At 34.4% G+C, this 13,604-nt stretch overlaps 1 long non-coding RNA gene across 1 annotated transcript in view; it reads left to right on the top strand.

Annotated features, from left to right (window-relative positions):
• LOC145737987 (uncharacterized) overlaps window positions 1-13,604 on the top strand; it is a 71,210-nt gene that overhangs the window by 40,921 nt on the left and 16,685 nt on the right. Inside the window, exon 3 of the long non-coding RNA XR_014180541.1 lies at window positions 10,334-10,394. This is a non-coding gene — a long non-coding RNA (uncharacterized LOC145737987). The remainder of the gene's footprint in view (window positions 1-10,333; window positions 10,395-13,604) is intronic.

The following is a 13,604-nucleotide window of genomic DNA, read 5'->3' as shown; positions in this document are numbered from 1 at the left end:
GATCAAAGCCACGATAATATCTGAAGCAAACGTCGACATCAGCAAATACAGTAAACTCCAGGCATTTCTAAAGAGACAGAATTACCATTAGAAGCCGAAGAAGTCCAAGACATTGGATTTCGACCATATAAGAGATGCGGGATTAATTTAATCCCTAAAGTGCATAAAATATTATAATAACATTTAGGCAAAAATGGATGGTAAGGAAGGACAACCACCAGGTAGTAGATTTAGGCTTTGTTATCAGATATACAAGAGCAAGCATTATACACATGCAGGTGTGGTAAATCTTAGAACCACCGTGAAAGGAAAGAGAAACATAGATAATTGCATGCGGGAGTGGACAGAAAACCACCAAGAAGTCCAAGTAAGCCTCAATTTTGCAACCTAACATGTAGAGGTCACATCAGAACCACATTGAGAGTTGAAGTTACACTGAATTGAATTGAAAACCAAAAGTAATATCTTGTTAAAGGCAAACAACACCAAAACAAAATCAACCCATAAAGGACTTTGTTGATTATAATAAGGTTGGTATGGTCCATTTATTTTCCCGTGGCGGTTACGTCATCATTTGCCTTTCTTGTCTATTACATACGTTCCGAGCGAAAGTAAACAGAGAGACATTTTTTATTTTTGATGTAAATTTTACAATATTTTAAGGAGTATTTTGATTTAACTTGTTTTTAATTGCGATACTACGTGTGAGACTAGATAATGTGTGTGTGTTTCGGTAGTCAGTTTTGAAAATGCCACCTTCTTAGTACACTTTACAACTATCAAGGGGCCCAGTGAAACATTCTGAAGGAACTAGAGTTTGTGGAACAGAAAAGGATGCCTTTTCTAATAGAAAACACTGTCACAATGGAACAGCCCATATATTTACTTACTCCCAAGAAGAGTTTTTACAAGAACACTACAAAAACCAAGTTTATTCAAGCCAGTGGTTCTCGAAGAAACATGGATATAGAGTATTAGGTGTATTTAGCAGAAGCTGACAAGGTGATTTACCTAATACTATAAAAAGGACTCTGGTAGAGGTATTAATGAGCTGCTAATACTAAATAGCTTATGTTTCAGGTACCTTTATTTGTCTAATCTGGAGTTTGCTTATTATGCTTTGAAAGGGTCCAAATTTAAAAAGTCTCATTATCAATTGCTCTAAAAGACTCTAAACAAAAGGTGTTTGAAGCTATGGTTATAATGGTGTTGTCAAAATCCATATGCAGAGTGTTGAAAAAACAAATTTCTAATAAGTTTCAGTTAATATTAGAAAGATACAAGTTACTTAATACATAAATTTGATCAAATGCCATTATTTTGCAGAATTAGCCCTTATACATTTTGCCATATCTTCTCTGACTATAAGGCTAGAAACAGATGGTGCTACTGTTAATTTTCCATCAGATAGTAGGTTAAATTACTATTTTAATTGTATTATTTACACATTATGAAATATACAAATAAAATCTTTAAAAAGTACACTCAAGTTTCTTTTTTATCTAAGAAGTCTAGTTTTTTTCATAAACAATCATAAAATTATATAATTTCTTTAATTGAGGTACCTACCTGCTCTTACAATAAATTGAACTGAAATTGAAAAAAACATGTTAAATAAATCACAAAACAAAACCAAATTGATATGTATTTAATGCTGGGTAAATTTACAAAAGGATATAAATAAGCAATCTATATCACAAAACCAAGAAGCAAGTTCTTAAAACACCAACAATGCTGTTATAAGTTAAAACACTGCTTTAGGATTTAATAGTCCCCAGGATACACACATTGCCTTTCCTTTCTTGCAAATTTTATGGAATAATTCTTGAAACGTTGGTATTGGGCTGTTAATGACTCGTTTGAATGCACCTATCTGTGATGTTCGTTCCAGATAATTTAAATTGAATGTGGTTGTTGTTCCCAAGCCAAAGTTTGATTGGAACTTTCCGCCTTTGTTTACCACCAAATGTTGCAAGTTTTCCAGTTTGGTGAAGAAAAATCTTAAATTCTACGAAGGTCTCGCAATAACAACACTAATTAATAAACTTAAACAACCCTAAATTAAGTTTTTATTTCTTCTGTTTGTAGTTTTTGGTGTTTTTCAACTTTTTAAAATTCCTAATCTCAAAATGTTTAGCCGACTGTCAGTTGGGACTATGTTGCCACATCTTCCACGAGCAAATGTGAACCTGGTGTATTGTTGGTTGCAGTAATAAACGGACCGATGAATTATACAGATTTCGAAAAAAAAAAGCATTTATTGCATGCAAAACATGTGAGATTCTTAAAATGTTTTTTTTTTTCAAAACAATATAGTTTTCTCATTTTCATTGGTATTGTTGGTAACTGGACTAAATAACAGTTACGATGTTGTCAATCAAACTAAATACAACTCGCTCATCGAATAGAGATTATCCAATTAATGGCCGGTACTTTCACCGAATAAAATTATTCTTAGGATAATTTCTATAGAAATCACGACCAATAGCAGCGTCTGATTTCACGGTTTCCATAGATGTAATATCCTTAGAATAAAGTTATTCCGAACTGAAAGTACTGGGCCTAAATAAAAATAAATTAGGAACAATCCAACAACGAAATTATTTTTGACTGACAACAGCGCACTGAAGTTTTTGCCAAATTGACATTTTTTTTCGATATTATTGGAACGATGCAAATACTTGGGTTTGTCCCTTATCAAACAATTCCAAATGGTTGGAATTCCTTAACAAAACCAAGAGGCAAAAGTGTGATAAATAAATCTATAGTAGTTTATAAATTTTATACAGAATTAGTTGAACTGATGTACGCGTGTGTTTTCCGTTCAATTTAGTCATTTTTTTTCTAATATTGACAATGTAAGAATGTATAATTAGCGAGTAAGTGACATGACAGAAAACAGTAGCTGTAAGTATCTTTTTGTTTATTTTAAAAAATTTAGGATATAAAGAATTACTTTCGTCAAAGTGCAACTCATATAGTAGCACATGTCCCACAAATATTTACACAAAACTACATCAACCGTCTCTGATTTGTACCATTAGAACAATACCATCCAAACCATTCTAAAATAAAAAAAACTGGCACAAAATAGATCAGATAATGCGCATTGAAATAATTGAGAGACTATTACTCCGGATACTAATCATTAAACTGCATCTAGAAGATTGGAATAATAAAATAATATCGTTCAACTTTTTCCTTTCTCTCTTTCCATCTAAATCACTATGAAAAGCCATTCTCTGAAATAGCCTTATTATTGAATAGCCATTTTCCACTGTTTCATGTAGCCGGATCATTTAATGCAATGACTTTGTCAGCATAGTTATATTCAAAAAAATCGATTTCTTGTCTTTAATGCGGCTCCTTTGAAAACGTCATCGATGACTGGCCGATTTCGCATTTTTTCAACAGACTTCATTTTTAATTTAAATTACTTTGTATGGAATTTTTGAGTCAGTCGGCTGTCGGCTAAGTGCCAACTAAGGTAAAATAATTTGTGCTTAGAGAGTAATTATTGTTTTTTTTGCACCGCAAATCTATTAACATAATATAATTATTAAATTAGTGCGGTTACACTATCGAGTTTATTAATACTTAATTGTTTTCGACAAAAAAACCCTACAGAGCAGATTGTTGTTGTTGTGGTGTTTTAAGTAGATCCTAGCAGAATTATGGCCCTTAAAAAACCCAAAGAAGTGGAACCGGTTACGCATTCTAAAGGCGCGTTCTCATGAGTCAGGTTTAGTTGACCGATTATAGTTGATCAACAAAAATTGAATATAAGTTGAATCAGTTTTTGTTCACACATTTCAACAGAACATGTTTCAATTTTATTTTCAACTCAGTTGAAAAGCCGCGGTCGACACGATATCACTGTCGAGCTCGATATCCCTATATCAATACAGTTGAAAACGGCGTCGAAAGCAGTTGTATGTGAAATTGTAAATACAATAAGTATTTTAGTAAAAGAAGAATTAAAAACGATTTTATTAATTAAGTAATAGTAAGACCATCAGTTTCCATTTCTTTGATAATTGAACCCAAAGCACTTTCTCTTGCATCTCTATTTTTATATTTATCTAGTCGATGGTTCCATAGACAATCATGCTTATGATAAAGTTCTAAGAATTTTAACATCACGCTTTCAGACCACTTGAGGCTCATTTTTAAGATTAAAAATATTTAATACGTTCAAAATAAAAAAAAACACAACTGACAAAATAAGCCCAAAATGCACGTGTGACTGCCGGTTGAAAACAAACTGAAGGTTCAACTTGAATCAACTGTAGTGATAGGTTGTTCCTACGTGTCAAGACGGGTTTCAACTTGAAAGGAATTGGAAAACAACTCATTACTTGAACGATAAAGTTTGACTGGGTCAAACTTTTTTTGATCAACTAATTAGTTGTTCAATTTTATTGAAACAAAAGTTCTCACTACATATTTTATTCAATTTTTGTTGATCAACTATAATCGGTCAACTAAACTTGACTCATGAGAACGCGCCTTAAGAAAAATATAACAGAGTATGACAATGCAGTTTTATTAAACGAACTGACACTAACTTTTAGTCTTGTCATCATTTTGTTTTAACAGAAATAACAAATTTATTGTTATTATACAGTTGGGTCACTCACAAGTCACGGAAACTCTCAACAAATTGTCACCGAACCCGTTCTGGTCTTGTATTAATTGTTATTTAATGTTTTTTTTATGAGACTATTTTGTTTTTTTGCTGATTTATTTAAGTTGCATGAGTGCAAGTTTGTCAAAAAATATATTCAATTTTGTGGCACGAATCGTTAAAAGGACAACGCCTGTGGAAGATTTGTGTATCAGTTTGCAGGATTGGGACAACAATATGTTAATGAATGGCTCTCAATACAAAGGGTGGTCAAAACTATATGGAATGTTACTGTTAAACTAGATCAATTCAAAATCTGGTTAAAATGTTACAAGTTAACGATGCAAATCATATTCTAATTTGATGATCTGATCAAAGTGGGAATTTTAAACTCACGAAAGCTTCTACAGTGACTAGCTTGGCTAAGGCTGGAGAAACTGAAAATGCGTATAAATACCATCAAACTCTGATCAGTAAGTTGAAAACATGAAAAAGAAGATTTTCCGGTGGAATCATTATCAACCAGCCTCCACAAGATGATGGAGCTGCTGAACCATTAGTTCACTATAATAACTGTATTTTTCATTGCGCAAACTTTTATAATAATCATTAGTACCTAAGTGCAAGTAGTTTTCTTTAATACAGAATAAGCATACTGTTAATACAGGGTGGTCCAGTTTTAAACATCAATAATTTACCACTTGATAGCCCAGCAAAAGATAAGATGACATGCATTATGTAATTTTCCTGAAAAGCGCCCACTAAAGAAGATACAGCCATCCAAATTTCATTTTGAGTTGTCTGAAACTGCATTTCAAGCACTAAAAACAGTCCGGAAATCAAAACAAAGATATCCAGTTTGGTGAAGAAAAATCTTAAATTCTACGAAGGTCTCGCAATAACAACACTAATTAATAAACTTAAACAACCCTAAATTAAGTTTTTATTTCTTCTGTTTGTAGTTTTTGGTGTTTTTCAACTTTTTAAAATTGCTAATATCAAAATGTTTAGCCGACTGTCAGTTGGGAGTATGCTCTATGTTGCCACATCTTCCACGAGCAGATGTAAACCTGGTGTATTGTTGGTTGCAGTAATAAACGGACCGATGAATTATACAGATTTCGAAAAAAAAAGCATTGATTGCATGCAAAATATGTGAGATTCTTAGAAAGTTTTTTTCCAAAACAATATAGTTTTCTCATTTTCATTTATAATTGCTTAATGAAAGATACATATTGTGAGGTTTAAATGAGAATTTGTCAATACGGCAACGTCCAAACAGGTGATTAAAAAGATGGATAGCCTAGCTTGTAATAAACGACGTGCGTAAATTACAATATGGCGGAGCACTTGATGACGTAACCGCCACAGGAAAAAAAATGAACCATATGTGTATTACTTCGTAGGACTATATATCATGTGACCATCTTCTGACAACATTCTCTTTAAATTTTCACTGTGTCCTGAGGACCGTAACCTTAAATTGAATTAACTTCGTGTAAAACAGCACCAGGAGTTTCCGATTATTCAACTTCCCGTGTACCGTCATCAGTCTCTGCCTCCGCCTGCACGTTCGGTGCTCCATTCGGCTTCCATTTGTTGAATCATAACCCGAGCACTCCGGTGCTAAGGCACCGATTATTCACTGCCGGTTAATTTATGACGGTCATGGCACCGTGGCCACCCATTACCGCCATTGTGGATTAATAGATATTGATTTTTCTTTAGGCCTTTGAAAGGTAATTTCTACTATCCAAGCAACGGGGTGCTACTATGAATTGACATTTTGCCTTGTAGGTAAAGTATTAGGTTAGGTTAGAAATGCAGTGAAAATATCTCGAAATGTTTTGAAGTCACACTGTTGCCAGGCTATGATCATAGGTTAAGTTGACATTTTTCAGTTTAATGAAACAACTTAAATGACACTTTACTTCAGTAGTTCGCCTTCTGTTGTCACTTTTTTTTTCTACAACGTGGCACTATCAATGTTTCGATTTTTTGAAACCATAATCAGCTCTTTTGTGTTTTTCTTCTGGACACCAAATTATTAGATTTCACTTCAGGACACTACACAGTCTTTAAGCTTTTTTTCTAAAAAATGTTATGGTTTAAGCGACCTGTTTTATACTGGATACAATATTTCACAAAATTTAAGCCTATTCCACAATCCACTTCATAAAAACAATATTTTGTATCATCTAAAAAATGTCTTCTATTCGAATATTTTATCCATTTTTACTTAAAAAAATAACAGCAGAACACCTTGTATATTCTATGAGCAAACAAGCGAGCCAGTAAATCGAAAATTCTATCGATACAATTACGAGTGGATGCAAATACCGGACAGTAAATAACGGTGAAAGAATGCGATAAGCTGGGCGATCACTCCTGAGCCAGAACCAGATTAGTGAAGTTGCGGTCGCGTCATAAGGGGACATAAATACAGGGCGTTCGGTAGCTTAAAGTGTTTAAGATTAACACCTTGAGTTACGGCTACCATAGTAGCCACTTAGCTTATCTTTAAAGCGAGCAGAGCAACAGTCTATAGCTAGCAACGGTAAAAGGATCTTAAATTTTCATTAGGCGCTCCGTTAAGCCATTGTTAACTAAAAGGGGCTCCGTTTATTAACAACTACATGGTTTACGCCGGCTGATTTCGCCCCTCACATCTCGACCGCAAAAAAATGCCATAAATTATTAGGTTCGATGCGGGAATTAATCATCCCGGGGGATTAAGACGTTCCTACTTAAGCAGCGGGGGCCAATATAAGCCTCGTATTGAGGACGTCAGCATCGATCTGTCTAATTAAACCGGCCACAAAGTTGCCGATGTGAAACGCCCATCAATCAATCGCGATTTCAAAGATAAGAGAGATGCGGTCACTCCTGAGTATTGAAATCATTACTCTCGTAACAATAGAGTACCATTATAAGTACCCGCAAGAAATGAAATCACACTGGGAAGCACTGACCTTGCACGAGGTCTTGCAAGTGCATTCATCAATGGAACATCATTGAAGTATAAAATTCATTTTTAGTTTTAGAAAAGGCCAAATCTATCAAATTTGATGTTTCAACAATGAAAACTGGGGTTTCATTATTATTTTAGTATTTCAAAATTTTGAAACCATTCGATTGCCATTCTTAGAAAAGCAGCAAGAAACAGCATCTAATAAAGAAGCATACAATATTTTAACACACATGGTATATGGAACAATATTATACAGGGTGGTCCAGTTTTAAATGTCAATAATTTACCACTTGATAGCTCATCAAAAAATAAGCAGACATGCACGATGTAATTTTCAAAAATCTGTTCATTTTTCCGCCTTATTTTCTACGTCACTAGATATTTTTCAAATTTACCGTTTTCTTTTAATTTCCTTGTTCAAGTTGAAAAAGAAAGTATCTCCGAAATTTATATATTAAGTAACTTGTATCTTTCTAATATTACCTGAAACTTATTAGAAATTTGTTTTTTCAACACTCTGCATATGGATTTTGAAACCACCATTATAACCATAGCTTCAAACACCTTTTGTTTAGAGTCTTTTAGAGCAATTGATAATGGGACTTTTTACATTTGGACCCTTTGAAAGCATGATAAGCAAACTCCAGATTAGGCAAATAAAGGTACCTGAAACATAAGCTATTTAGTATTAGCAGCTCATTAATACCTCTACCAGAGTCCTTTTTATAGTATTAGGTAAATCACCTTGTCAGTTTCTGCTAAATACACCTTTACTTTATATCCATGTTTCTTTGAGAACCACTGGCTTGAATAAACTTGGTTTTTGTAGTGTTCTTGTAAAAACTCTTCTTGGGAGTAAGTAAATATATGGGCTGTTTCATTGTGACAGTGTTTCTATTAGAAAAGGCATCCTTTTCTGTTGCACAAACTCTAGTTCCTTCAGAATGTTTCACTGGGCCCCTTGATAGTTGTAAAGTGTATTAAGAAGGTGGCATTTTCAAAACTGACTACCGAATCACACACTCATTATCTAGTCTCACACGTAGTATCGCAGTTAATTGTCGTCCTGATTCATTGCCGACGTGACTAGATGACGTCAAAATTCTATCGCGCTCGGAACGCATGTAATAGACAAGAAAGGCAAATGATGTGCGTAACCGCCACGGGAAAATAAATGGAGCATACGTATTTCTGAGATTGATCGATATTTGACAATATGGCTACTGACGTTTGACGTTAGTTATGAAAAGGGAATCTCTGAGCTCACCACTTTCTTTGGTCACGTGATGATCAACTTCAAGAATCAGATAGTTGTAACGTTTCTATTTAAATAGATTATTAAATATAATTATAAATATATACAGGGTGTCCGGAAAATACGTGTACAACGTTTGACGACAGACTCCTGACGTCAAAATATGTCGATCTAAGCCGACTTAGTTATATCCAAAATTGTCTCGTTTAGCCGGTAGAGGGCGTCAAAAATTTGTAAAAATATTGGTTTTTTACTAAATTACGTGAAAACCTGCTAATGGATTTTAATGAATTTTAGTATGTAGACTAATACTATAAAATGACGTTTTCTAGTAGTATAGTCACCGGCTGTAAATAAGTGGACGTGTTATAAAGGTGATATAATACGTCAACATTTCTCCTAATTTTTTATATGAACGGCGTTATGACAACCCAGATATTTTTGTCGAGTGACCGGAAGTATTTTACATACTAAAATTCATTAAAATCCATTAGCAGGTTTTCACGTAATTTAGTAAAAAACCAATATTTTTACAAATTTTTGACGCCCTCTACCGGCTAAACGAGACAATTTTGGATATAACTAAGTCGGCTTAGATCGACATATTTTGACGTCAGGAGTCTGTCGTCAAACGTTGTACACGTATTTTCCGGACACCCTGTATATAAATGTATTGGCTAGGTGTTATTTTAAAAAACAGATAACACACCACTGAAACTACAATTACTTATCCTATAGTCCTTTACAAGATCACAGCAACTTACGTAATTGTCCACGTACCAACGGGTACTACGTATATAACTTAAAACCTTAGACGTGCACTTAACTTAAATTAGTGGGTTTCTAGGGCTTCTTAATCAACAGCCAATCTATCGATATTACTCCTTCCTTATATCCTCACGACTAATGATGTAGGTCTTCAGAGGGATTAGATAATGGCTGCCTCAGTACGGGTGGTGGATTTGTCAATCCGGCGTACCTCTTAGTAATGGCGATCGATATCAGGTCCTCTTAAGAATTTAGCCTTAACACCGGCTGGCTGAAACAGCGACAATGTCCTTTCGTTCAGCCTTCTAATATTCTGCGTAGAAATCACACTTTAAATTACACCCATTGTCGTTCAAACTTCTAGCTTAAAAGATCGAATTCACACGTTTTCCGACAAGGCATTTCGTGTTTACTTTATTTTTTGCTTAACTCGTACCGCATACCAAAACGTTAGGATTGCAATAAAATAAAATAAAAAAAAGGTTGGTTGGCACCGAGAATCGAACCAGGGCATCATCATCGTTATCAAACGGCAATTATAGCCGTTGCATAGTAGTTGACCAACTACCAAATTCCATTCGACACAAAACTTTTACCTTTTTTTTCTAGAGTATTAATTTCCACTAGTTTTCTCTTCTGATTGTAGTTGCTACTTGATGTATTACTAAACTAATTCATGTTGCTATGATATTAATCATGTTAATTGTTTCAGAATCTCTCCAATCTGGAGTACATGGAGACTTGCTGAACATAAGAATATCGACTACAGACAAGTAAGTTTCTTGTAATCATATTGCTTGTAATTTTTGCAACACTCACTAAGTAATTTATCGAGTTACCCATTATAGCAAAAAAAAGATCCGTTCTAATCGTTTTTTCCAACCTTTTCCAAACAAACACAACAATACGTCATTAAATTAATCGCCAATGGTCAAAGTCACTTATCCAGCCACCATTAAACCTTATTTCCTCGCGGGCTCAAAGGGAAAAAAACTTTAACGATTTGTTTTCTAATTAAACGATGAGGGCAGAAAAAACAAAATTGCGTAACGAGCTAATTGTTCGCAGTTAATCCGACTTTTAATTGTAACCGCTCCATAATCTGTCGTTGTCCTGGCACCGTTACATGACGACGGTGACGAGACGATAATCTCGTTTTTTTCTCACCCGATCGTTTAAAATTCTCGTGGCGCGTACCCGATGCCACCATGTGTCCGATTCTGCCATTTTCAATTACCACTTTTACGACAAGCTGGTGTTCATTGACGAGATTTTATTGTATCGTTCTTTAGTTGGTTAACGCCACGGGACACCTTATTTAATTGACAAGACCGGCTTGGATAAGCCGTTTTATAAATAATGATCGGTCCGGTGCTCTCGTGGCTTCGGGACACTGTCTATCTGGTCGGATGCGGATTGTGTGCAAAAACCAATATTTGCTTCCTGTTTGAATACATTACGGCCTGTTCAGCGTTAAAACGGTCTTACTTAAGTTGTCAGACTGGCCGTTGTGCTGATCGCTTCGATAAATCATCCAGACTTTTTTCCACTTTGAAATATCTACCGTGCGATCAAATAAGATCGATAACCATTGGCTCGGTAATGTGTGTAAGCAGATTGAGGAAGTGGTTGGAAGTTATTTTCAAGATTGTATGTTCAGTGAAATATCAATGTAAAGTAAGATTTCACGTCTTGTTTGCTATCCCAATTTATCGATGAATATTGCCGGAGCTTGGTCAATTCAATGAGGAGCCCAATGTGTTAACTCTTAGATTTAAGCTATTGACAAAGTAGTAATGTTTTTAAATTAAAATAAGACATGAAGGACAACAGCTTTCGGTTCTACCTGCAACATCGAACAGGATCATCTATCCTTGTTCTTTATTTAGCAGAGATAACCTTTGAGTTTTTACTCATAAAACGCACGCAGTCAAAGTTTATGTCATATAAACTTTGATGGTGTCAGACTTGACGTCTCCATCTTGGATACCGTCATTTTGGAACCCTTTCTGTATTTCTATGTTATAAGATCCACGTATCTTGTAGGCGACCTTACTCTCGATCTTTTGCCAGAGACTGTCTTCTTTCTTCTTCTTCTGAGTTGGTCCAAGATGGATTGGTTGGTTTTTTCTCAATTTAGCATTCTGCGACAGCAAAACCTTTCGCCTTTTTCGGCTTGTCAGTCTTTTTTAAAGTCCAGCATTCTGCTTCATATCGAAAGATTGAAAACACCAATTTCCTAACCAATCTCACTTTGGTGTTAAGGGATATGTGATGGCTGTGATGATATACAGTCTGTTCCAAATTCGATGCTCCCCATTAGGATCTCAGTTATTATCGAAGGTACAAAAATGTTTAAATTAAAAAAGTTTTAAAGAATTACAAGGCTAATTCAAATCTCTTTTGAAAAATAACCCAGCATTTTTGTTTTCGCGATATTTGAATAAAACTGAAAAATGATGATTTTTTCTTTGGCCATTATTGTGCAAATCGTTTAGTGGACAGCTATTAGATGATAATAAAATTAGATATGGCTTCCATAAGTAAAACAAAAGTGTCCTAACCTCAAAAATAAATAACGATAGAGCATTTTTGGGACAACCAAATTTTACTTCATAACAAAGTGTCGAAGTTTACGGGCTCTCCAATAAACAGTTTGCAAAATAATGGCCAGGTAAGAAATCATCACTGTTCAGTTTTATTGAAATATCTTGAAAACAAAAAAATATAGAATATAAAAAAAAAAGATTTGAATTAACCATATAATTCTTTAAAATTTTTCTAATTTAAACATTTTTGTTACTTCAATAATAACTGAAATCCCAATGGTGAGCATCGAATTTGGGACAAACTGTATGAAAGCGTCAAATGTATCGAAGTTGTTTATACTGTTTACTTCAGGTCTGTTATTATTTTGGTGTTCTTTCTGCAAACCTATTTTGTTGCTTATTTCGTTTCGTATAAGACTGATCAGTTCTTCTTCCGTGCAGCGATTAGGGTCGTATTTGGTGTAGCGCAATATGTTGCTACTGCTGGATCAATAAGCAAAAACTTGTATATTCGGTAAATACGCTTTTGCCATGTCATTGTAGGAATGCATTAAAATATTCACACATTAAAAACACCACGTGTACAAATTCAATTAGACTAATCATGGTATGGTTCATTTTTTTTTTCCATGGCGGTTACGTCATCAAGTGCTCCGCCATATTGAAATTTACGCACGTCGTTTATTACAAGCTAGGATATCCATCTTTTTAAATCACCTGTTTGGACGTTGCCGTATTGACTAATTCCTTCTTTAAACCTCACAATATGTATCTTTCATTAAGCAATTATAAATTAAAATGAGAAAACTATATTGTTTTGAAAAAAAACATTCTAAGAATCTCACATGTTTTGCATGCAATAAATGCTTTTTTTTCGAAATCTGTATAATTCATCGGTCCGTTTATTACTGCAACCAACAATACACCAGGTTCACATCTGCTCGTGGAAGATGTGGCAACATAGAGCATAGTCCCAACTGCCAGTCGGCTAAACATTTTGAGGTTAGGAATATAGGAATTTTAAAAAGTTGAAAAACACCAAAAACTACAAACAGAAGAAATAAAAACTTAATTTAGGGTTGTTTAAGTTTATTAATTAGTGTTGTTATTGCGAGACCTTCGTAGAATTTAAGATTTCCCTTCACCAAACTGGAAAACTTGCAACATTTGGTGGTAAACAAAGGCGGAAAGTTCCAATCAAACTTTGGCTTGGGAACAACAACCACATTCAATTTAAATTATCTGGAAAGAACATCACAGATAGGTGCATTCAAACGAGTCATTAACAGCCCAATACCAACGTTTCAAGAATTATTCCATAAAATTTGCAAGAAAGGAAAGGCAGTGTTTTAACTTATAACAGAATTGTTGGTGTTTTAACAACTTGCTTCTTGGTTTTGTGATATAGATTGCTTATTTATTTCCTTTTGTAAA

This window comes from Ips typographus, linkage group LG1, assembly GCF_016097725.1.
Source record: "Ips typographus isolate SLU linkage group LG1, UJ_Ityp_2.0, whole genome shotgun sequence".
NCBI lineage: Eukaryota > Metazoa > Arthropoda > Insecta > Coleoptera > Curculionidae > Ips > Ips typographus.
The sequence above is the reverse complement of the archived record's forward strand: the minus strand, read 5'-3'. Positions and strand labels throughout refer to the sequence as shown.